Raw genomic sequence first — 26,233 nt, forward strand, 5'->3', positions numbered from 1 at the left:
CAAATAGAAAAGTCGAATAGGAACAGACCAACATAATTCCCTGGTTTTCATTAAATACATCCATTAAATGACAAAATAGCATAAAGTGACTTTTATCTGTCCTCTAAATTACTCTCCCCAACCCCCAAATGCACTAGCTTGATCAAAGGGACTATTAAACTGGTTCTTATAAGCCCCCACCTCCCTTTCACTGCCTGAACTTCTGGACTCCAGCTGCAGCTCCGTCCTCATGGCCTCATGCATGGAAGGCATTCAGCTGCACAACCTCAAGGCAGACGCGTCTGCGCCCTGTCCACGCAGGAGCCCTAGTGCTTATTTATCTCTGCAGTTACCACCAGCTGCCAAGCCCTACCCACCTCAGCTTTGCGGGGAGGGAGTCGGGGGGTGGGGGGGGGCAGCATTCACTGCCTTACTTAAACTTCTCCCAACAATCTAGAAATGTCTACATGGGAATGGGCAAGAACAACCACAAGGGTGTATGTGAGGAAGGGGATGGGAACAAGATGTTACATTTTACTCACTCTCAAAAGCATCTGCATTAGAGGCTAATCTCCAAAGAACAGTTCTGTTTCTACTATGTAGGTGCATTAAGTTGAAGCATCTAAACTCAAGTCTTTGCTAATCTTATTGATGACAGTGTCTATGCATTCGCCTTGACAGTCATTACATTTGGGATTACCAGAAAGTTGTTAATTTCTATTTACTAGGGTGCTAATGAACAGCGTGGTTCACAAAAGCATGCAAGGTACTTCTGCCCTCCCTGGAATACATAGCAAAATTTCTCCCACAGCTCCTTCCCAAAATAGTTTCTTTTGCTGCCAGTGCTATTGCTTAACTCCACAGGGAATAAATGATCCCAGTCTGAAGACGAATGCTATTTCAGACGGAGAAACAGCATTCAAAGGCTAGTGCACAGGAAGTTTGGTCTACGGGTATGTGCTTCTCTCTATTCTTATCACCCCATTCACAGCCAGTCTGTTCAGGCTTGAATCACACACACAGGCAGCATTACTGCCCACGAGTCTAGCAGAAATCCAGGTCGTGCCGAGACACGGTGGCCCCATAAGAGCCGTGCCAAAGAAAAATAAACTGATGATGAGAAGTGCGTCAGAAGAAACCATGAGGAGCCTTTTAAGGAAAACCCTGAACAGAATTTGCCCTCATAATTCAGCTTTGAGCCCTCATTTGCCCTTCCCATTCGTTACGCCAACATCCTCCACTCTGCAAGACCTAAAACAGGGTGACTGTTCCACACAGGACACTTTCAAGAACGGAGTAGGGCACTATTAATAATTGTGCTGGGGCAGCAGTGCAAAATGGGACTGGCAACCTGAGATGTGTGGCATTCTTCCTAAAATTCAATTTTCTTTGATGCTTCACCTGACAGCCCGCTAAGTTAGGAGGCTACCTTCTTGGAGATCTCCAATTCCTAGCCACCCTTCCAAACCAACAATCCACTGCATGTTCTCTTGAAAAGGCACGGGTAGAGAGCCTAAATATCTAGATGGCCCAAAACATTGATGTCAAGGGCACAGCATGTAGGTCACTTTGAGTTAAATGATTTAAAGTACATTTTTTTTTCCTCCCTCTCCATTTTCCCTTTCCTCCAGTTCCACATACCATGTATAGCAAAGAAAGCTTTGAAGGGGACATGAGAGTTTAACAAATTGATGAAGAAAATGGTGCACAATTCTTTCCCTTAGTGGTTAAACAAAAAGAAAAAAGGTGTGGGCTGAGTGTTATGTTTTTTGACTTCAGAGCCTTCTTTCTTTTTCAGAGGAATGTGTCTGGCATTGTGTCAGTGCAGTTCTCAGCCCTTGGTCAGGGACCTTATCCATCTCCTGAATCCATCCAGTCCCCTCAAAATCAACAGCAGCCAGTCTAAATTATGCAGAAAACCAAGTGCCTAGATTAACGCACAGATGAAATTTTTGTTAAAACCCATCTTTTATAATTAAATACGTTGGGACATTTACTACATTAAAAAAAGTCAATCTTTACATGGTTAGAAAGAATGTAGTGAAAATATTCTTCTCTATTTTAGAGGACCAGTTTTAACTGATAAATATGACACCTCTCTTCTGTTAACTTCAGCTCAATAAAAATCTATCATTACTCTCTGTCTGAAAGTGCACTGGGAATATAAAGATGAAAAAAAGATAGCAATTCTACCCTCAAATTTTTCACAAGAAGCATAAATGGGCAATCAATTAAATACACAGTGATAACAGAAGTGTACAGAAAACCTATGGATTCTTTTATGAGAAAGTAATACACAAAAATTCTCCAAAAGAAACTTGGTGGAGTTCCCATTGTGGCTCAGTGGGTTAAGAACCTGACATAGTGTCTGTGAAGATGCAGGCTCGATCACTGGCCTCCCTCAGGGGGTTAAGGACCCAGCATTGCTCCAAACTGCAGTATAGGTCGCAGATGCACCTCAAATTTGCCATTGCTGTGACTGTGGCATAGGCTGGCATCTGCAGGTGGAATTCAACCCCTTGCCTGGGAACTTCTGTATGCCACAGGTCCAGTTTATAAAGAAAAAAGAAAAAAAAAAAAAAGAAACTTGAGTTGACTCTCAAGGATAAATAAGAGTCTTTCTGGTCTGCTGTACAGGTGGGCAGAGCATTTTTGTAAAGGAAGCATATAAGCAAAGGCACAGAGTTATGGATTACATAATATGCTCAGAGATCAACAATTACAATGTGGCTAGAAAGATGGAGTCCTTTGGAGGAAGAGAGATAAGGTACTTGCAAGAAATGGGCCAAATTTCCTTCTCTTTGTATCAGGACTCAACAGATCCCAATACCCTAAACATACTTTGGAAATAAATTCACAGGGTGCATCGGCGAGAGTCAGATTCCTTGGTCCAAAAGTGAAGAGAATGAGAAAAGCTGGAGAGTCAGATTCCTTGGTCTAAAAGGAAGCAGAATGAGAAAAGCTGGAGCTGACAGCAAGTAAGCAGACTTTCCAGGATTTCATGACCAAATTGTGATGCCTCAACTAGGTAGGTCGGTAAGGAGAAAAAACAGAAGCAATGGCTAAAAGTCTTTTCTGTGTATCTATTGGTTTATATACCTATAGACACACAGTTGCCTATTGTTCTGTAGGCAACTATATCTGTTCTGAACTGTATTTGTTCTGGAGGCAACTGCAATCCCTAAATCTCTTAAGGGTAGAGATAAATCCCTGGGGCTGTTAGGATCAGTCCTCTTCTTTCTGGGCACAGATTAAAATGGTTCTTCTCTTCTCAACCCCCAAACTGGTATGACAGTCAAACTTGCATCAGCCAAAGAAATGTAAGAAGCACATGTGTCATTTCTGCCTGAACAGCCAGCACAGGATTCATTACACTCCTGGCTTTGTCACAGCAGACTGATGCTCCAGATGATGTGGGCACCATCAGCTTGGGCCTTGAGTAAGGAAACATGGAACAGGGGCCTCATTCAACCCATGCTGGTCATGAGGTATGAAGGAGAAAACAGATCTATGTTGCTTTAAGCTTTGGAGATAAACTCACTCTGTTATAAAAATTTGCCCAAAGAGAGGTCTGTCTCTGCTGTTGGCTTCTGGAAAGTAATCTATGCCATATGTGAAACGAGTGTTTCTGTTCATGAGGGCATGGTTGACCACACCAGATATTCCTAGGGTGGGGGGCTGGCCACTCCAGAAGGACCAACCATGTGACTCCATGTGGGTGCTTTAGGTCATAGGATGTCAAATCACCCTGGAGACAAAGATTAACTAACCACACGGGCAATCAGTCATACATATGTAATAAGGTCTAATAAAAACTCTGGACACTTAAGCTCAGGTGAGCTTTCCAGGTGGCACACTCCACGTGTGCTGTCATATACCAATGTGAGCAGGGTAATACATCCCAACTCCAAAGGGAGGGGACAGAGAAGGCTTCACATTTGGAAACTTCAGTGCAAGTAGAGTAACATATCCTGACTCAAAAAGCTGGGGACAGTGGAAGCTTCATGTTTGGAAACTTCTGACTCTTTTCCTTTGGCTGATTTTTATCTATAGCCTTTTCCAGTAACAAATGATAATTGTGACTATAATAGCTTTCAGTGTGTTCTGTAAGTCCCTCTATTACTGAACCTGAACGTGGTTTGGGGAACACCTTGAACTTGCAGTTAGTGTCAGAAGTGAGGGCCAGTCTTGGAGACAGAGTCCTTTAACCTTGTAGTTGGCCTTACACTTACCCAATCATTGCCTTGGTATTGTTTTTAATCAGTTGAGGACAAATGAGATGATTAAGAAACTGTATATATAAGTAAGGGGTTTTTATTGCTTTTCAGATGCTCTTCATGCAAGTCAGTATAAAGTCGAGCTAAGATATTTAATTTTATAGGTTGGCTGGAAAGTCTACCTTCAGGCTTGTGGTCAGGAAAGTGCTTTATTCTGCCACCTTGAGTTTAAAGACATGTGCATATATGTCCCATGAGAAGGGCTGAGCTGGAAAGAGGCGTATCTGACAAGTGAAAGAATTGTGGTTTTGTGTGACTGTATCTGTTATGGAGGCAACTGCAAGTTACTTGGAGAGTTCTGAATAATGTGACAGCTACTAAGTGATCAACAAACACATGTTATACACAGGTTACTGTTAGGATGTTCTTATCACGGATACCCATTCTCTCTCCATAGTAATGGATAGCCAAGCACTGACAGAAAGTAAGACATACACAAATAACTAAGGCACTAGTTTACTACTCAGTGAGTTTTCAGTATCTGCTTCTCAGATACACTCAGTACAGTCAAATGCACATGCATGCCTAGGGAGATCAAGGCCATCTTGCTTGAATTCGCTAAACTTCCCTCCTCTATCATATTTAGCTAGTTGGTCCTCCCTAACCTCCTTAATGATAGTGGCTAAGAGCATGAACGCTGGAGCCAGACTGCTGGGGTCTGAATGCTGGTTCCAGAGCTACTTGTGTGGCCCCAGACAAGTCATTAAGCTTCTCTGAGTCTTAGTCCCTCATGTATAGAACAGGGGATTACTAGAGTATCTATCTTATAGGGTGGTCATGAAGATTTAAACAATATAGATAGATAGTTACATGACTATAGTCAAAAAATAGAGTTCTAAGTTACATGGCACTTAGAATGGTGTCTGAGACACAGTGAACACAATAAAATAATGAGCTCAGTTATCTAAGGAGAGTCCCTAAGTCTTTCCAAAGCAAAGTCCTGTGCCTATACCACTGCACCCATCAATTACCCCTTCTCCCACAGTCTCATTTCCTTCCTATTGACTCTTCCTTTGTCTGAAAATGTACCGAAACCTCCTCTCTGCCTCAACCCCAAATAAACAATAAATTTTCCTCATCAGATCACACAGCAGCTCTGCCCTTCTACTTCCCATCCATCCTTCATAGCCCACAACCCCTCACTCCCAAACTCAAAGAAGCTGCTGATGCTCAACATTTCTCTTGCCATCATTCCCACTCCTGTGCAGTCTGGGGCAGGGTGCCCTGGCTTTGTGCTGACAGGTTGTCCTGTAAGAGAGGGGGGACCTCCCACTCCTCCAGGAAAATTAGGGGCAAAATGACCAGAAATAGGAGAAGCACTTTGAAATAAAGATATTTTCATGAAGAAGGCTCAATAACTCTATCTCATCTTATATTTTAATGACTTGTAGGGTAAACTGACTTCTTTCTTCCACAGAACCACTGGACTTTCACAGCAGAATCTGTATTAAGTTCAACCAAGTGTTTTTGGATTGGAAGTTCTGGCACTTATCAGATCCATTACATAGAATTTTTTTTTTTTTAAATCAAGTTCAACCTTTCCAGTCCATTACCTGGTCTATAAAACAGAGATGGTAAAATTAGCACCAACGCTAAAGTTCTTGGAGAAAACAAGAAAGAATTGTGCATGAGAACATTTTATACACTTTATACCATAAAGTTTAAAATTGATGCTTGTCACACAGCAGGTGCTCAGTGTTTGTTAGCCATGATTAGAGATGGTTTCCATCAAAAATTTCACATAGAACAGGTCACTATCTTATTGGTCCTGGGGAACCATCTCTAACACTAGTTGACAAGCAAACCTAAAAAACCCAGTTGTTTTCAGGCAAAGAGAATACAGGAAAATATGTTATGCAGCTGAATGTCTTCCTGGAAATTCACAAATCTATTTGGTTCCTTTGCCAGTCTGGAAAAGAGAGAATTCTCTCACTGCCGAAAATTCTTCCCCATGGTAGATCATTTGCCTAAGCCCAGTCTCCACAGTAACCTAGGGATGAAGGACTCTTTTGCCTCTAACTGCCATTCGGTCCCTCTATTCCCACCAATACAGAGCAACATATATTCCCTGCAGTATAAGTCCAGTAGAGTAGCTTCTAGAAAGAACTGCCTTCCAAAAAATCCATCTCTTATTCAGTGCACACTTTCCCCCAACATAAAAGCCAGGTTTCTGGTTCACATTAGCCCTGGCTTCACCTGAAATGCTGGAGATAATCAGCGTCCCTGCCCTGTGAGTACGTGCCTCATTCAAATACCTGAGGAGCTTATCATATCCTGCCTGTGCTCAAACCCAAAGAGAGTCAATTCTTTTCATCTTATTTCATAAAGCAATCCTCACACTCCTGACCACTTCTTTGAGAATTACTATTACTCACTGGTGTGTCAACAGCTCCCTTAAAACACACTTGCCTCTCCTATTATTTCTAGTTGTTACCCTATTCTGGAAGGAGCTTGTACTTTAAATAAAAACTATGTATAAATATAATTATATATTTAATTATTAATACATTTATGGGATATATTTAAGCTATTAATAAACTTAATTTAACAACATATAATTATATGAATTATATGAAACTTTTTACACATATTAAAATATATATATGAATTATATATATAATAATATACTGAGGTAACATTTTTTATCTTGTTTACATCAGATATGCCCCAAAATACTATCACTTGATTAAATTAATCCATTACTTTTCACTCCAAGAACGTTTTCTCAACTTGCTTTGCCCACCTCCAGTTATTCCTTGCATTTGTTATGCAGACTCAAGTTAATTTCTGACCATAATGACCAGAAACTAGGATCTTCTGCATTTCAGTTCTTTGCTGATGCCTTTTTGCATCATTTTGCCATTTAAAATTAGATAAGCGAGTGATGAAGTTTTACTTTTATAAAATATCAGGGTTATAGTGATGTATTACAAGATATCATTTGAAAGAAAATGCCCATTATGAATGACTCCATAACATTATTGTTTCTACTCAGAAAATTTAAGGGGGAAAATAATACACTTCTCCCTATAGACTGAAAAACTTCACTGTAAGGAAAGGAAATTCATGTGATCAGTGTAATCATAATTTCCACAGTGTCTAAGAAAAAAGTATGCCAGATATTTTTCCTCTTACATGGATAGTGTTTCAGAAGAAAATCTACATGGTGCCTGAGCCCCTTCTGTTAAAGAAACTATGCTATTGTTCCATACCATTAAAGGAAACATGAAAAAACAAACGTCCCATAGTACTGTCATTTGTTTACATTTTCACCTTGGCTTAACCACGTTCCGGAGGATCTTTTTGGTTTTTGGTTTGTTTGCTTTCCCTGAAAGATCCCAGGCCACAAAACACAACCTGTTGAAACTCTTTTAGAATTTTATGTAATATTTTATTTTGTTCAATCAAAACCAGTGCAGGAGAGGTACCAAAACTTAATCTTCACATTTGAAAGTCTATTTCTATAAAAATAAAAGGAACTCTTTTTTTTTAAATGCATGAAGAAGTTGTTAGAGTAAAAAAAGCAGAAAAGTCTAATGGGTAAAAAAGGAGGGCAGGCTATCAAACATCAACTCAAAGTTTTGCAATGCAACTATTTAGGGAAGATACATCTCATGGGAAATATCGTGCACTGAAATTTTAAAAGCATGCTATAGAGTTTTACAGAGAGAAATTCAAAAGAAACAATAAAGGTGTCTTCTTTATTTGAGCTGTTACAGAAAGTAACTACATTTTCCTTTCCTCCAAGACAATTTTAAAAAATCGCAATCTCTGTCTAACATGTTTAGGCTTTGGTCTTCATGATCTGATGCAAAAGACAGACTTTTAAAGTTCTGGGTCTGTATTTCTATAATAAAAATGAAAGAATACTAAATGTCTGAGAAGCTTGTTCTTTTTCACTGTACGAAGCATTTTCTTAAAATTGTCTTTACTCAAAATCTAAACTACAATCCCAGAGCTAGGATAAGGATCTTAGAACTTCTGAATGTGAAAAACATCAATTTTTCCAAATCAAAATTCTTCAATAGTACATGCCCGCACAGAAATAAGTTGCCCCTTGAAGTTAATTAGACTTCACCAGAGCAAAGTTCTTGGCTGTTCTGAACTTTAAAACATCAATCTTACTGATTTCTGCTTCTGGGAAGATGATGTAGAGGTCACTTTCTCTATTTCTCTCACTAAGTACAACTAAAAACCCTTGGCATTTTATATATAAGACAAACATAAGACTCTGAAAGACGGAGAGAAGGCATCAGATTAGCTGGGAACCTAGGAACTCAAGGAGAAACACAAGATACGGGTTCCCTGAGATTTTCTTCTTCATCATAAACCCCAGACTTGGAGCTGAAGAAGATGCAACAACATGCAACAACCGGGCTTAATCGCCAAAGAATTTGCAGTGATTACAGAAAGAATTATGCCAAATGCAAAAGGTTACATAATATATGATTATATTTGTGTACCATTCTTGAAATGACAAAATTAAAGAAATAGAGAACAGACCAGTGGTTGCCAGAGGTTGAGGAGCACATGAGCATAGGTGGAAAGTGGGAGTGGCTATAAAAGGGCAACAGGAGAAATTCTTGTAGTGGTAGAACATTTGGTGCTTTGACTGTATCATCATCAGTATCCTGGTGTAATAGGGAAGAGCACATCTGACTCTATGTCATCAGTATCCTGGTGTAATAGGGAAGAGCACATCTGACTCTATGTCAGATCTGTTTCTTTAACTTCTGTAATGTATTGCTTTTGCTACAAGTTTAGAATGTTGCCTATAGCCTGAAATATACTGGATAGCCCATTCTCAAGGGTCTGACTTTTAAAGGTATAATACCTTCCCATTCATATAGAAATTAAAAGTTGCAGAACAGAGGATAACATTTGTCTTATTGACAAATGTTTACAGGAACATCATGACCTGATCGTGGGTAGCTACACGAACAAAGAATTCAGACACTAACAAAGAATTCTGACACTAAGAAGTTTGCAACCATCAACCCCTATCAGTATAAAAGAAGCCTGAATTCTAACTTGGGTATCATGGTTCTTTGGGACACACTAGTCCACCATCTTCTTGATCTGCTGGCTTTCTGAATAAAGTTGGCATTCCTTGCCCCAACAATTTGTCTCTTTATTTACTGGCCTGTCATGAGGCAAGAAGTAAGAGCCTGGACGTGGTAACACTGGTTATGATATAATACTAGAGTGAGCAGAATGTTATCATTGGAGGAAACTAGGTAAAGAGTACACGGGATCTCTCTGAATTATTTCTTATAATTAATTGCATGGGAATCTACAGTTACCTCAAAATAAAGAGACTAACTTTTTTAAAAAGTGCATTCTAATAGGTCTTAACCTACACATTGAAATGGCTGATTCAAAGTTCTTCCATTGAAAAAGTGACTAATCTGTTTGATTTCTAACACTTGTTTTAGACTTCTTTTTCTTTGAAGAATCAATCTCAAACTTTAAAAACAGTCTTCACAGCAAATATTCCCATAAAATTTTCTAAAACTGTGGAACAAAATTTCTCATGATAAGAATTAGCCAGCTCAGGAGTTCCCATCGTGGCTCAGTGGTTAACGAATCTGACTAGCATCCATGAGGATGCAGGTTTGATCCCTGGCCTTGCCCAGTGGGTTAAGGATCCAGTGTTGCCGTGAGCTGTGGTGTGGGTCGCAGATGTGGCTCAGATCCTATATTGCTGTGGCTGTGGTGTAGGCCAGCAGCTTCAGCTCTAATTTGACCCATAGCCTTGGAACCTCCATATGCCATGCGTGTGGCCCTAAAAATAAAAAAAATTTTAAAAAATTAGCCAGCTCAGTCGCTAAATCTATTCGATGAAAGATTTTTAAAAGGCGGGTCAATAAATGGCTTTTAATTGAGAAATACTAATTACTTTGACAAAAAATATGGGGGCCATTTTTCCTACAAAGAATCAACAGTCTCTTCTCATCAGCCCCCTCCAATCCATTGGTATCGATATACTGTATTTTCAGTTTTCATCTAGTTTACATATTTTTCTATATTGATTTATCATTTTCAAAAAAAAGAATGAATTTTTCCCACAAGTGACCTAGTGACACATGAGGCCTCCTTTTAGTCTAAGTTATATTCTGTATTTCAGCATTTAGCCTGAGAATGCTAAATTATGTTCCATAAGATGCACAGTACACATCCCTCAGTTCTAAGCAGAGATTTTTAAATGTGTGGCACCATCAAGAGGCAAGAGCTTGTACTGCCACTGTAACAAGAACCTAGGGTTTGCTCTCAAGTAGACGAATATCTTTTAATAGCAACTGTCATAGACAATTATAACACAGAGTTACACTAAGACTGGCTCTGTGATTCTCCACTGTGGAGTCACTAGGTTATTGCTAAATGCTATTTTTTCCATTCCCATTCCTCTTCTACTCTCCAACTGAAAGAGAAAATAAAATGGATAACTATTTTTATTTTCAGTTAGCTGGGATAGTTGGCAATCCTAATTTGCTAATGATTAATTCCTTCAATATTTACTGAACATCTACATTTATGCCAGCAAATTGTTATTTAAAAGATTAAAGTCTTTATTCTCTAATGACACAAGGCCATCTGACCATAGATAATAGTCCACATTAAATTATCCACCAATTACAAAATTTACTTCTATTTTATTAGAAATGAAAGAAGTTGGCCTGGAGAACAGACAGCTCATTTAGGCAGTAGATAGGATCGCTAATCAAATCCTGTGCTGTCCAATATCCAATATATTATAATTAATTTGTCTTTTTTTTCTTTCATTTTCCTCAATGTAAGAAGATTTAAAATCATGTGGTTCACATTTACAGTCCACACTGTACTTCTAAGCTAGCTCTAGAAACCACCCAAACAAGGCATGAAAGTGAACAAAGGCAGAGAATGGCAGAGAACTGATGGGCTGTTTTCTACATCAGAGCTAAGAAAAGCAAGGCTCCATAGAAACAAATCAGTCTTAGGCTTATGTTAAATCTGAAGATTAAATCAATTAATGTAATGACTCAGAATACAGGAAGAGTCATAATTTCTAAATATCCCTTTAAAAAGTCTGAGCCACCAAGTATTTAGTTAGTAAACTAACCTCTTACCCCTTTTGCAGTTTAACTGGCTCACTTCTCACTAGCACAAACTTTTTTTTTTTTTTTTTTTTTTAACTAAAACTGTAGTCAGGATGTAGCAAGAGGAAGGGCCACATCAGGAAGGAGATGCCTTTCAAGTCAGACTGGAGTATAAAATAGTTTTCAATACTCAAGCTTGCCTTCACATTTCAAACACATTCTTCTTAGGGATTAAAAAAAAAAAAATATATATATATATATATATAGCATAGGCACTCTTATAACACTCCCATTTTGCTCCCAATGAAGAAATGTTGTCAAATTTATAGTTAAAAAAAAAAAAAAAAAAAAGTCTGAATGTTCCAACTGTCTTTTGGGGTCAGGAGTCACTAGGAAGTGGAGGCAGCAAGAAGCAGATATAGAAGCAAAACACACCTACTTTCACCTGACAATGTGGGCTCCCGAATAATTTTTCCTAATTATAGAACTGAATTATAAAACCTGTTTACTCTTCTGGTCTCTAAAGCAGTGTCTGCATCTTATTACCTGAAGGAGGTTAGAGAACATATATATTTATTTTACAAAATCCAATGTTATTTTTATATAACTCCTTGAATATGCCCAATTATACTTTTACTTAATTTTAGAAATATTAGATCTATTGTCTACTCAGAAGTAAACAAGCCCTGATTTGTATGATCCTAGAGAACAGCAATTCTTACAAAGAATGCCAGAGAATTTTCAACATCAAGAAAAATAACTCATTCTCACCTTCTTATTTTTAACCGAAAAGTGGAAGGGAATTTTCCCCTTTCTGGAAGTAAAAAGAATGCAATTATGTGGAGATATTTGCATTCTTTTGTACAGAGCTTCACTGGTATCTAGAACTAAGTCCATAAACAAGTTTGAGATGTCTGGGTACTAGGGGTGCAGCCTACAGCCACAGAGTAAGGAAAGCCAGAATGAATGTGATTCTGCTACTCTTTCTAAAAACACATGTACAATGCTTCCCATACTCTAGTTATCTGGCTATGAGGTGGATACATAGCAGTGAGCAAGACAGGCAGAGAGTCCCAGCCCTTTGCAACTTAAAATTCTTTAGTTGTGAGAGTTCCCCTTGTGGCTCAGTGTGTTAAGAACCCAACATAGTGTCCATGAGGATGCGAGTTTGATCCCTGGCCTCACTCAGTATGTTAAGGATTTGGCATTGCTGCAAGCTGTGGCACAGCATAGGACACTGATGCAGCTCAGATCCAGAGCTGCAGCTCCAATTTGACTCCTAGCCCAGGAACTTCCATATGCCACAGGTGCAGCCGTGAAAAAGAAAAAAAAAGTTCTTTAGTTGTAAAGTGCGTTCAGAAATAGTATTAGAACAAAACACCTAAATTGTAGAGATCACTGTCCCTGACAGTACACCCCTTCAAATAATAAATACCGTGCAAGTATTATGTGCCTTGAAAGAAAGCTAGCCTTATCTTCAGGATGGTGGAGTACATAAAAATTTAGAAAACCTTATTCCATGGTGCCTCATGGGAGCTGGCATCATACTACAACATATTTGAGAAATGAATTCCAAGTGTGGCTCTACATAGTTCTCAATGGCGACAAGGCTGTTTATCAAGGCACCACAGATGACTGTTGTCAGCCAGAAAGAAAATAATTGGACTGCTACAAAGCAATTTGTGGGAATCCATTGGTTCTCCACAATAGTACCCAGATGCTTTTGGTAATGTAACCAAATAACTACTCTTAATAGCAGTAGGACTTCCTTTAAGCCTTCTATTTTCCTCCTTTTTAAAAAGACTTTAACTGCCCTGGTCCCTAAGATGAACTAGATGACCATGACTATGTCTGTATTACTGGAAGGGATGTAGGTATCAAATGAGTGAATAAAATAACATCCTGTCTACTTTGCAATGATTTCTTTAGCCTTTCAAACATCTGGTTTGTCAAAGGATCAGCATCTCAATCCACTAGAGTTACATTATCCATCATCCTACCAGGAAAACTGCTCAGAATTGGGAAGTATAAATGACCACTAACCAGGAGGTCACAAGGTCTATGAGCTGAAGAGCACACACTTCATGCACATAGGACCCTTTCAAGATCTAACTTTCACCTAGTAAATCTCAGTTTGGAACATTTTTAAACAAAGCTTGATATCTGGTTTATAAAAACCATAAATGAAAAAAAAAGACTGGCAAAATGACAAAAGAAAAATTGGCAGCTGAGAGTAAGAAAGAAGAAAAATTAAAAACAATGAAACAAAAAATAATAGCACAGCAGTTGGAAGCTACTTAAAGTTGACTCACCGTGGATAGCTGTTAACTCATTCGTAGATTTTTGGAGGTTCATGATTAGAGTTCAATGTTTAATACTCAATATAATTACCTTGAGTTTTCAAACAAAGATTGCACAAGTAAAAAAAAAAAAATCCAAATGAAATACTGGTATAATCAAAACTAAGAGAAAAAATACTACAGACATTACACATAATGAACCAGCTTTATCCTGCTAGGTTTCTTCCTTAATGAAATCAATAAATCTTTGGCATCTATTCACCCTATATTTGTCTAAGAGTTGGGTTTATTTATTTTGAAAATTATGCTTCAACAATTTGGAGGTCCCACTGAAGTGTCCCAGTGGACTCGTCTTGTAGAGTCAATTAAATAGCACTGCTCAGGAGAATATCTCATGGGCTGGAAGCCCAGAAACAGCTTTTCTTGGCTGTGGCAGTAAATCCCAGATGTCAGTAGAACTTTACCTTCACTGACTCACTATCCTCTGAAGTTTTTGTTTTCCTGCTCTGTATTTCTCATTCTTGCCCACATCTGATTGGGGTTTTGGTTTGCACACAATCCAATGGTTATCCCCACTGATTGTGCAATGACTGGGAATCTGGTTTATAATCTGATCACTTGATGATCTGTCAGGTAGAACTGGAGTCTAGCCTTGCTCAGGTGAGAGGTATCTGAGCACATGTTTCTCATTATTTCTCATTTGTTTATTCCTTTCCTATTTGTGAACTTAAATCAGGACAATATTTTTTGCCCAGTCTTGACCTGAGGAAAAAAAAAAACCACAGTGTGTGTAAAATATTTTCTCACTTTCAGAGTATAATATAAATTAAAATAAAGGACCTCTATTAATGATTGGTTTATAGAGACTAATAAGCCTCTAAATAAATCTAATATTCCCAAAATTCAAGAAAAAAATAAAAACAAAAGTCTAAAAATATGTGTTCTCCATTGATGAAAAGGACCTTTCTCACCAAAACTGCTGACTTCAGAAGCAGTTTCCATTTCCAAAGAAAAGAAGCTTACATGGTTAAAGAGAATCCTTACACAAAATATCAAAGACATATTTGATAATTTGGTTTAAAAAAGTTACATGTTTTTGCCTTATCAGTATACATGTAATACAAATATAATTCCATTTTTTAAATGTTTGGATTAGTTTTATCATAAAGAGATTAGTTCATCTGAAATTCTTTAATGTATTAATCTAGTTTACCAAAAAGATAAGCTAAGATTACTTCTACAGTTTAAGATTAAGAAAAATATAGGGAGTTCCCATTGTGGCGCAGTGGTTAACGAATCCAACTAGGAAACATGAGGTTGCGGGCTCGATCCCTGCCCTTGCTCAGAGGGTTAACGATCCGGCGTTGCCGTGAGCTATGGTGTAGGTTGCAGATGCAGCTCGGATCCCAAGCTGCGTAGGCTGGTAGCTACAGCTCCGATTGGACCCCTAGCCTGGGAACCTCCATATGCCGTGGGAGCGGCCCAAGAAACGGCAAAAAAAGACAAAAAAATAAATAAATAAATAAAAATAAAAAAAAGAAAAATATAAAATTTAAGCTCAATTCAAACTGAATTATAATTGTGATGAAGCCTTTTTTTTAATAATAATGTCCTATGATATGTTAGCTTAAACCTAATTTATAATATCTTAAGTTATGCTTGCTGCCTTAAGTGTCTTGTTGTTCCAGAAAGTGAAAGAAGACCATGAAGAAGAAAAGGTGATGGAAATTAAAAAGTTGTAGATTTGGATGTCAGGACAGATCAGATCATGGAGAAAGAGGATACTGAGCTCAACTCCCCAGAAGGAACACATCAAATATATAACTATATGTGGACCAACTCTCACTGAACACAAATTGTAAACTCCTCTACCACCAAGCCTACAAAGAAAGATCCACAGGATTGAGTAGGAAGGGAGGAGAAACTATCAGGTTGCCCCTGTGTTGCTAGGAAGGGACACAGAAGATGAGGGGGTGAGGGATTTAAGCCAAATATTGAGTACCACAGCCCTGGGGTAAACATCAGAAGACATGTCCCCCTAGCTAGCTTGAAAACCAGTGGGACTTACAGGAGGGCTGTAAGAAACCAAGACTCCACTTGTGAAGAACACACATATGCCTTCTTAATCCCAGGAACAAGGGGGAGGAAACAGATGGAAACTTTCCAGGTATCTGCAGCCCAGCCTGCCCCTCTTATCCTGTTCTTGCACCCCACTGAGGTAAAATTGTTACTACTGGGGATTAGAGGTACATGTGCACATGAGGGTGGTAGAGTCAGCTCAACAAGGCCCTGTCTCTGAAAAGGGTAAGGGCAGGCCTGACTGCAAGTGCTCCTGGAGGCAACAAACTGGAAACTACCTGGGGCTCTAATTGGCTATATGGGACTGTCTCAACCTGCAACCCAGCCTGAATCAGCCACCCAATCCAGCCCTTCTAACTCCAGCCTGCTCTTCACTAAGGTGGGGTTCCATTGACAAAAGAAAGTACACAATTAGAAGGAATGGAACCAGTTTGGACCAAATCCAAAGGGCTTCTGCTCCAGCACCTAGGGACCTGGCCCTGCCTCTGATAGGGAGCTGCTGGCCACAGAGCATAGAAGAAGCCCAGGTCCACAAGTGGCTCTGGATCTACCTCTCCATCTCCAGCTCTACCTCTCACCAAGGTGAGAGCTTATAGCACATACAGGGGAAGATGTCATCCATGCACACTTCAGATCCAGCTCTCCCACCAAAGCCACTGGGTACATGCAGACTGCACTGGGACATTCCCATACAAGGTCACACCTTCAAAGATACATCACATAACTGTTTCACCTAATTCCACAGAAACAGAGAAATTTAAACAAAGTGAGAAGATAGAGGAATTTGTTCCAAACTGCAGAACAAGAAAAAAACTCCTGAAAAAAAACCTCTAAAGAACAGATAAATAATTTACCAGAAAAGGAGTTAAAAGCATTAGTCATAAAAAAAAAATTGTTAATTGAATTTGAGAAAAGAATACATAAACACAGTGAGAATTTCAATAAGGAACTAGAAAGTATAAAAAATAACATGTTAAAGCTGAAGAATACAGTAACTGAAATGCAAAATACACGAGAAGGAATTAAAAGCAGATTAAGTGATGAAGAAGAATGCATACGTGATCTGGAAGATAAAGGAAATAACCTAATCAGAATAGCAAAAAGCAAAACAAATTTTAAAATATGAGGATAGAAGTTCCCATTGTGGTGCAGCAGAAGCGAATCCAACTAGTATCCATGAGAATATGGATTTGATCCCTGGCCTTTCTCAGTGGGTCAGTGATCCAGTGTTGCTGTGAGCTGTGGTATAGGTTGCAGGCTCGGCTCAGATTCCCCCGTTGCTGTGGCTGTGGGAAGGCCAGCAGCTATAGCTCCAATTCAACCCCTAGCCTGGGAACTTCCATATGCCACAAGTGTGGCCTTAAAAAAAAAAAAAGAAGAAGAAGAAGACGAGTAAAATGTGAGGATAGTCTAAAGGACCTCTGAGGCATCATCAAATGTTATAACATTCATATTGTAAAGGCTCCAGAAGGAGAAAATAGAGGGGGGTATAAAATGCATTTGATTAAGTTATGGCTGAAAAGTTCCTGAAGCTGAAAGAAACAAATTTCCAAGTACAGGAAATACATACAGTACCAAACAAGATGAACTGGAAGAGGGCACATCAAAACGTAGTATAATTAAAATGGTAAAAGTTAAAGAAAAAAGGGTAACTTTAAAGGCAGCAAGAGAAAAACAAAGAATCACATACAAGGGAACCCCCATAAGGCTATCAGCTGATTTTTCTGCAGAAACTTTGCATGTGAGTGGCATGATATATTTAATATGCTAAAAGGCAAAAACCTACAACTAAGATACTGTACCCAGCAAAGTTATCATTCAGTAGCGAAGGAAAGATATAGACTTAAAAGATAAATGAAAACTAAGAATTCATCAATACTAAAACAACCCTGAAAGAAGTGCCAAAGGATTTTCCCTAAGGGGAAAATAAAAGTCTGCAAGTGAGAATTTTTATGAAAGGAAAAATCCCACAGGTAAAGGCAAATACATCGTAAAGGTTGTGGATCAACTACTTAGATAATCAAGAATGAAGATTAAAAGACAAAAATTGTGACATCAACTATTACTTACTAAGGGATAGATATGAAGATGTAAATATGACATCTATATCATAAAATGTGAGGTAGGGAAGTAAGAAAATGTTGATCTTTTAGAACGTGTTTGAATTTAAATGAATATCAGTTTTAAAAATATTAGATATAGTTATAGGTCAACATGAGTCCCAGAGTAACCAAATACCAAAAACCTACAAGAGATAAAGAAAAACTAAAGAGAAAGGAAGACAAGCGTACCACAAAAGAAAATCATCAAACCACAAAGGAATAAACTAAAAGAAGAAAAGAACAGAGAAGAACTACAAAAATAACCAGAAAACAAATAACAAAATGGCAAGAAATACACTAATCAATAGTCATTTTAAATGTCTATAGAATTGCCCCAATCAAAAGAATAGGGTGGCTGATTGAATAAAAAAAATAAGATCTATCTATATGCTGTCTACAGGAGATCCACTTCAGAGCTAAAAACATACACAGACTGCAAGTAAAGGGATGGAAAAAGAAATTTCATGAAAATGGAAATAATAAGAAAACTAGGGTAGCAATACTCATGTCAGACAAAGTAGACTTTCAAACAAAGTCAAAATCCAAAGACAAAGAAGGTTATTATATAATGGTAAAGGGACAATACAAGCAGAGGATATATATTCGTTAACATATATGGACCTAAGATATGAGCGAGCACCTAAATATACAAAGAAAATATTAACAGACATAAAGGAAAATAATAAGAATACAATAAAAAAGTAGAGAACTTTTAACATCCCTTTTACATCAATTGACAGATCAGTCAAATGGAAAATCAGTAACAAAGTAGTGGTCTTAATTGATACATAGACTAGTTGAACTCATTGGATAGCTATGGGACATTCCATTCAAAAACAGCACAATGCACATTCTTTTCAAGTGCACATGGAACATTTTCCAGGACAGGTCACATGCTAGGCCGCAAAATAAGTCTCAACAAATTTAAGAGGATAGAAATTATACCAAGCATCTTTTCCAACCACATGGTATGAAACCAGAAATAAATTATAGGGGGAAAAATGGAAAAAAACACAAACATGTGAATACTAAACAACATGCCTCTAAAAAAATCAGTGGGCCAATAAAGAAATCAAAGAGGAAACCAGGAGTTCCCATTATGGAGCAGTGGAAATGAATCTGACTAGGAACCATGAGGTTGCAGGTTTAATGCCTGGCCTCACTCAGTGGGTTAAGGATCTGGCATTGGTGGTGTAGGTCACAGATGTGGCTCAGATCCTGCATTGCTGTGGCTGTGGCATAGGCTGGCAGATGTAGCTCCCCTTGAAACATATGAAAATAAAAATATAACTTTGCAAAGCCCAAGGGGCACAGCAAAAGCAATTCTGAGAGGGAAATATGGAAGTATATAGTGATACAGTGCTGTCTCAAGAACAAAGAAAAATCTCAGATAAACAACTTAATCTGCTACCTAAAGAAATTAGAAAAAGAAAAGCAAACAGAACCCAAAGTCAGCAGAAAGAAGGAAATAATAAAGATCAGAGAGGAAACAAAAAATAAAGACCAAAAAAAAAAAAATTAGAAAATATCAATGAATCCAAGATCTGATTTTTAAAAAGATAAAATTGATGAGCTTTTAGCCAGGCTCATTTTAAAAAAGAGAGAGAAAACACAAATAAGTAATGAAAAAGAAGAAATTACAACTGACATCACAAAGACAAAAAATCGCAGGAGAATACTACAATTATACACCAACAAACTGAACAATGTGGAAGAAATGGATAAATTCCTAGAAACACACCATCTTCCAAGATGAATCAGGAAGAAATAAATAATCTAAACAGACCAATCACTAGTACTGAAATTAAATGAGTAATCGAAAAACTCCCAGCAAAAAAAAATTCCAAGACCAGATGGCATCACAGAGAATTCTAGAAGACATATGAAGAAGAGCTAATACCTATCTTTCTCAAACTATTCCAAAAAAATCAGAGGAAGGAACACTCCCAAATTAATTTTATGAGGCCATGATCACCCTGATATCAAAACTAAAAAAAGCCACTAGAAAAAAAATCTTAGAAAAAAAGAAAATTACAGACCAAATCTCTGATGACCATAGGTGCAATTCTCAACAAAATACTAGGAAACCAAAATCAACAACATATAGAAAGGACCACATGCCATGATCAAGTAGGATTTATTCCAGGGATACGAAGATGGTTCAATACCTGCAAATCTACAATGTGAAACACCACATAAACAAAACAAAGGATAAATATCACATGATCATCTCAACAGACAAAGAAGCATTTAATAAAATTCAACAACCACTCATTATTAAAAAATCTCATCAAAGTTAGCACAGAGGAAACATAACTCAGCATAATAAAAACTATTTATGACAATCCCATAGCTAACAACATTCTTAGTGATGAAAAACTGAAAGTTTTTCCTCTACAATCAGAAAGAAGGCAAGGATGCCCAATCTCACCACTTGTTTAACATAGTATTGGAAGTCCTAGCCATAGCAATCAGACAAGAAAAAGAAATAAAAGGCATCCATACCAGAATGGGAAAAGTAAAACTGTCACTATTTGCAGATAACATGGCCATATATACAAAACCCTAAAGTTTCCACCAAAAAACTGCAGTAAAATTGCAGGATATAGGATTCATATACAGAAATCTCTTACTTTTCTATACACTAATAATGAGCAAAAAGAGAAAGTAAGAAAACAATCCTGTTTAAAATCACATCAAAAAGAAAAATAAAACACCTAGGAATAAATTTAACCAAGCAGGTGAAATATCTACATACTCTGAAAACTATGAAACACTGATGAAGTAAATTGATGATGATGCAAAGAAATAGATTCCTACATTTATGGATTAGAACAATTAATATTGTTAAAAAGTCCATACTACCCAAAGCGATCTACAGATTTAATGTGATCATTATCAAAATATCCATGGCATTTTTCACAGAACCATAACAAATAATCCTAAAATTCGTTTGTAATCACAAAAGACCCTGAATAGCCAGAGCAATCTTGAGAAAAATGAACAAAGTCAGAAGTATAACATTCCCAGAATTCAAACTACACCACGAAGTTAGAGTAATCAAAACAATATGCTACTGGCATGTGCACGCGTGCCCCCCCCACACACACACATATAGATCAATGGGATGGAATAAAGATCCCAGAAACAAACCATACACTTATGCTCAATTTATCTGTGATGAAGGAAGTGTGAATATACAATGGAGAAAAGACAGTCTCTTCAACAAGTGGTGCTGGGAAAACTGGACAGCTACATATGAAAAAATGAAAGAAGAACATTTCTCTCATGCCATATACAAAAGTAAATTCAAAATGAATTAAGGACAAAGTAAGACCAGAAACCATAAAACATCAAGTACAAAACACAAGCAGAACACTCTTTGACTTCCACTGTATCAACGTTTTTTTGGATCTTCCTCCTTAGGCAAAGGAAACAAGGGCAAAAATAAGCAAATGGGACCTAACTAAACTTCACAGCTTTCACACAGCAAATGAAACCACCAATAAACTGAAAAGACAGCCTACTGAATGAGAGAAAATATTTTCAAATGATATATCCAGTAAGGGGTTAATACCCAATATATAAAAACAGCCGATACAACTCAGTATCAGAAAAACAAACAACTCAATCAAAAAAGGCAGAAGACCTGAAGAGATATTTTTCCAAAGATATACAAATGGCAAATAGGGACATGAAAAGAGGCTCAACATTGCTAATCATCATAAAAATGCAAATCATAACTACAGTTAAGATATTACCTTGTACCTGTCAGAATGACTATCATCAAGTAAGTCCAAAAATAGCAAAAGTTAGTGAGGATGTGGAAAAAAGGGAACCCTAGTACACAGCCACAGCAGGTAGGAATGTAAACCGGTGCAGCCACTATGGAAAACAGTATGGAGGTATCTCAAAAAACTAAACAAAGAACTACCAAATGATCCACTCCTGGAAGAAAATTAAAAACAGTAATTTGCAGTCATAAGTACCCCAATGTTCACAGCAGCATCATTACAATAGCCAAATATGGAAGCAACCTAAATGTCTACCAATAGATGGATAAAGAATATGTGGTATCAAAGACAATGGAATGCTACTCAATCATAAAAAAGAAAGTTTCTCATTTGCAACAAGAATAGAGCTGGAGGACATTATGCTTGATGAAATAAATCAGCCAGATAAAGACAAATATTGTATGTTAGCACTTACATGTAGAATCTGAAAAATAAAACAAATGAATGAATGTAACTAAACAGAAACAGACTCATAGATATAGAGAACAAACAAGCGGCTACTTGTGGGGGAGCAAGGCAGGGGGAGAAGGCACAAGAGGGGTAGGAATTAAGAGGTACCAACTATTATGTATAAAATAAATAAACTACAAGGATACATGGTACACCACAGGGAATATAGCCAATATTTTATAAATTTAAATGAATATAATCTATAAAAACAATGAATCAATAAGTTGTACACCTGAAAGTAATACAATATTGTAAATCAAATGTATCTTAATAAATTAAAAATTTTATTTTTTAAAAATTTTAATTAAAGTATAATTGATTTACAATATTGTGCCAATTTCTGCTGTACAGGAAAGTGACAATCATACATATACATATACATTCTTTTTCTCATATTATCTTCCATCAAGATCCATCCGAAGGATATAGTTCCCTGTGCTATACAGTAAGACCTCACTGCTTATCCATTCTAAATGTAATAGTTTGCATCTACTAACCCCAAACACCCAGTCTATCTCACACCCTTTCACCTCCCCCTTGGCAACCATAAGTCTGTTTCTATGTCTGTGAGTATGTTTTTGTTTTGTAGATAGATTTATTTCTGCCATATTTTAGATACGACATATGTGATATCGTATAGTATTTGCCTTTCTCTTCCTGACTTATTTCACTTAGTATGATAATCTCTAGTTGCATCCACATTAAATTAAAAATTTTAGATTTGCAGAAAGGGAGTTTATTCGACTTAGTTTATAACACCTGCAAAGAGTTAATTCTGTAAAGGTGTGTTGAAATATTAAAATTCTGGCAAAGTTTGAATCTGACTACCATCCATGAGGATGCAGGTTAGATCCCTGGCCTCGCTCAGTAGGCTAAAGATCTGGTGTTGTGGTGAGCTATGGTGTAGGTCACAGAGGCAGCTTGGATCTGGAGTTGCTGTGGCTGTGGCAGAGGCCAGGGGCTACAGCTCTGATTTGACCCCTAGCCTGGGAACCTCCATATGCCCAGTGGGTACGGCCCTAAAAAAAAAAAAATTATAATATAAATAAAGTTCAGAGGTTGCGTAATTTACGGAAAGGCCCTGGATGTATGTCAACGTCCTCAATCTCTGGAATAGTTCTTACCCTCAGGCGGAAACTCTGATTAAACAAGATCAATGCCTTGTTGCCTAGTAGATTTTAATTTTCCTTCTCGCTGATACTGTTCATTAAATTAACCCTAGATTAACCATGGCTACTTACTCTTACCCTCACCCAATAGTCTCTGATTTCCTCTCATGTTTCCCTAAAGACTCTGCTTAAGTTATAGGCTAGGATGAGCCTTCAACAAAGAGTCTCAGCACTTCATGGAAAGAAGTTGACCAGATACTCCTCACTCATGATTATTTCAAACAATGGACTTAGGGGTAAAGGCTGACAGAAGAGCTGACATCACATACACAGTACTAAGCAGCTAAATCAAATTTGCAGGACTTCTAGTCCAGAAACAGATGACTTTATGAAATCAAATTAATGACCCAAAGTTAGGGGAATAAGAATCAATTACATAGAACTGATTGAACTGAAACTGGAAATCAAATTTCTAAATGTGGATACGTGTTCTAGAAAACTATTGGCATTATTCATTCTTTTTTGTTATGTTTTTCTTTTTACGCCCCACCTGCAGCATATGTAAGTTCCCATACTAGGGGTCTAACTGGAGCCAAGTCTGAGACCTACACAGCTTGCAGCAACACTGGATCTTTAACCCACTGATGGAGGCCAGGGATCAAACCTGCAGCCTCATGAACACTATTGGGTTCTTAACCCGCTGAGTCACAACAAGAATTCCACATTGGCATTATTCTTAAAGTTATATTTTCTGATAGGGAAAACCCTTTTCCAGTTCATGCTGATCTATCGCTAATCTTCAATTTAGTTGACTCCAATTTTGCAAACTAAATGAAACATTCTTTTAATGGTAGTTTACTTTCCCTAGTCCCTCAGAATTCAGGAAAAAATATTTTTCTCTGAGTCACTTTACTTTTTAATGGCAATAACATTACTTGGATAGGCTCAACAAAAAGCTGTCCTCCCTTTTACCGAGATGTAATCAAAGAGATTATGCAACAGGCAACAAACTTAGAGTGTTTCATTTAAAAATAACTCTCGGAGTTCCCATCATGGCTTAGTGGTTAACAAATCCGACTAGGAACCATGTGGGTTTGATCCCTGGCCTCACTCAGTGGGTAAAGGATCTGGCGTTGCCATGAGCTGCGGTGTAGGTTGCAGATGTAGCTCAGATCTGGCATTGCTGTGGCTCTAGCATAAGCCAGTGGCTACAGCTCCAACTAGACACCCAGCCTGGGAACCTCCATATGCCTCAGGTGCGGCCCTGGAAAAGAAAAAAAGACCAAAAAAATTTTTAAAAATTTTAAAATTTAAAAAATAAAAAAATAAAAATAACTCTCATTTCATCAGATATGACAAGCCCCTTATTAAGGAAAATGGGTTATAATTTCATATCTGGAGCTAATACCTACAGATTTCCCAAGAAGCTGACCTTGGACATGTTTGTGGCTTAGAGAGCACCAACATTTCAGACAGCAAGAAAGGTCACTTCCTGGATTGCCAGAAACTTTATTTGGCAGATTTGCGAAAACTAGAGGAAGTAAAAATTCACCAAAGCTTGTTAAGTGCTAAAGATGAAACCCTGTGGAGATGAACTTTGAGTCTGGTTTCCCTTCCTTAGAAAAGAAGAGTAAATAAAAGCACTTAAGGATGACCTCTGGAGTGTGAAGCCACTGAATTGCTCTATTAGACTCCTACATAAATCATCAGATAATAGTTAATTCTCTGGCTTTATTAATTATAGTTGTTTGTTATAGTGCTGGATTTGCTATTCATAAATGAGAAGGCTTTTATATGCTAATTAAAACTTTTTCTACTTTATGTCAATGAATCAAGCCTAAATACAATGCCTTTCTGTGATCATGAAAAATCTTTGGAGCAAAGGAACTGTCAAAATGGAACACTATCGAACATACCCAACCCACAGAATATCAAATTCTCTAGGGGCACATATTTGTTTTCATTCACTGTTACTGCATTAGGATATTTGGAAACTCTGTAAGGGTAGACCTTAACTTACCAAAAACTGTGACTGATTCAAATAATTATTTCTCTAAAATTTCAAGCAAATTTTGTCCTGCATAGATGCAAATAGGTTCTGTTCCTTATATCAAAAGTGACAAATGTATTGCCCTGTACGGCATAAACTTGTTTTATATGTGATTCAGAAATCTTATTTCTGCATACTTTCCTTTAGTAACGAAAATACTGTTGATAGTCCTGTACTTTTGTAAATCAGCCTTACCATCCTGCTGTTTCCCTCATTAACAAAATGATTAATCATTAATCATTTATGCATCAAAATAATCTGATAAAATAATATTCACCCTAAAAAATTATGCTTAAAAGAGAAGAGGAAAATGCAGCACTTCGTTCTCATTCATTAGTGGACTTTCCTGTTTCCTCATTATTTTCAGTATTTTTTTTTTTTTTTTTTTTTTGTCTTTTTGCCTTTTGTAGGGCTGCTTCCTGCAGCATATGAAGGTTCCCAAGCTAGGGGTCTAATCGGAGCCCCAGCCACCAGCCTATGCTGGAGCCACAGCAACGCAGGATCTGAGCCGCGTCTACAACCTACACCACAGCTGATGGCAATGCCGGATCCTTAACCCACTGAGCAAGGCCAGGGATCAAACCTGCAACCTCATGGTTCCTAGTCAGATTTGTTAACCACTGTGCCACGACGGGAACTCCATATTTTCAGTATTTTTTACAGTAATCATAAATCCACAGAAAAAGACAACTCAATAAATTTTTTTGAGTATGTGCAGTTTGGAGTCACTATATGTACTAAGATATGTCTGAAGGGAGTATGGTGTGTGTGTGTGTGTGTTTGTACAGTACAGAAAGACGGTTGAGCACCACTGGGACAACGGGTTTCAACTTTACAGACAACTCGCTATACCGAAAAATGTACTGCCTAATTCTCAGTGAGTTGTCATTTCACTGACTGTTACTGTCATAGCATATACATGCAACTGTGATGATATTAATAAATCAGTGTTCATTCATAGTCTAAAGAGAAAAGTTTGTAAGACTTTTAAATAAATTCAGTAAAAATTCACAACTG

General features: G+C 37.6%; 1 protein-coding gene across 1 annotated transcript in view; it reads right to left on the minus strand.

Annotated features, from left to right (window-relative positions):
* Positions 1-26,233, minus strand: part of PHLDB2 (pleckstrin homology like domain family B member 2) — a 247,524-nt gene that overhangs the window by 73,255 nt on the left and 148,036 nt on the right.

This window comes from Sus scrofa, chromosome 13 (genome assembly GCF_000003025.6).
Source record: "Sus scrofa isolate TJ Tabasco breed Duroc chromosome 13, Sscrofa11.1, whole genome shotgun sequence".
Taxonomy (NCBI): domain Eukaryota; kingdom Metazoa; phylum Chordata; class Mammalia; order Artiodactyla; family Suidae; genus Sus; species Sus scrofa.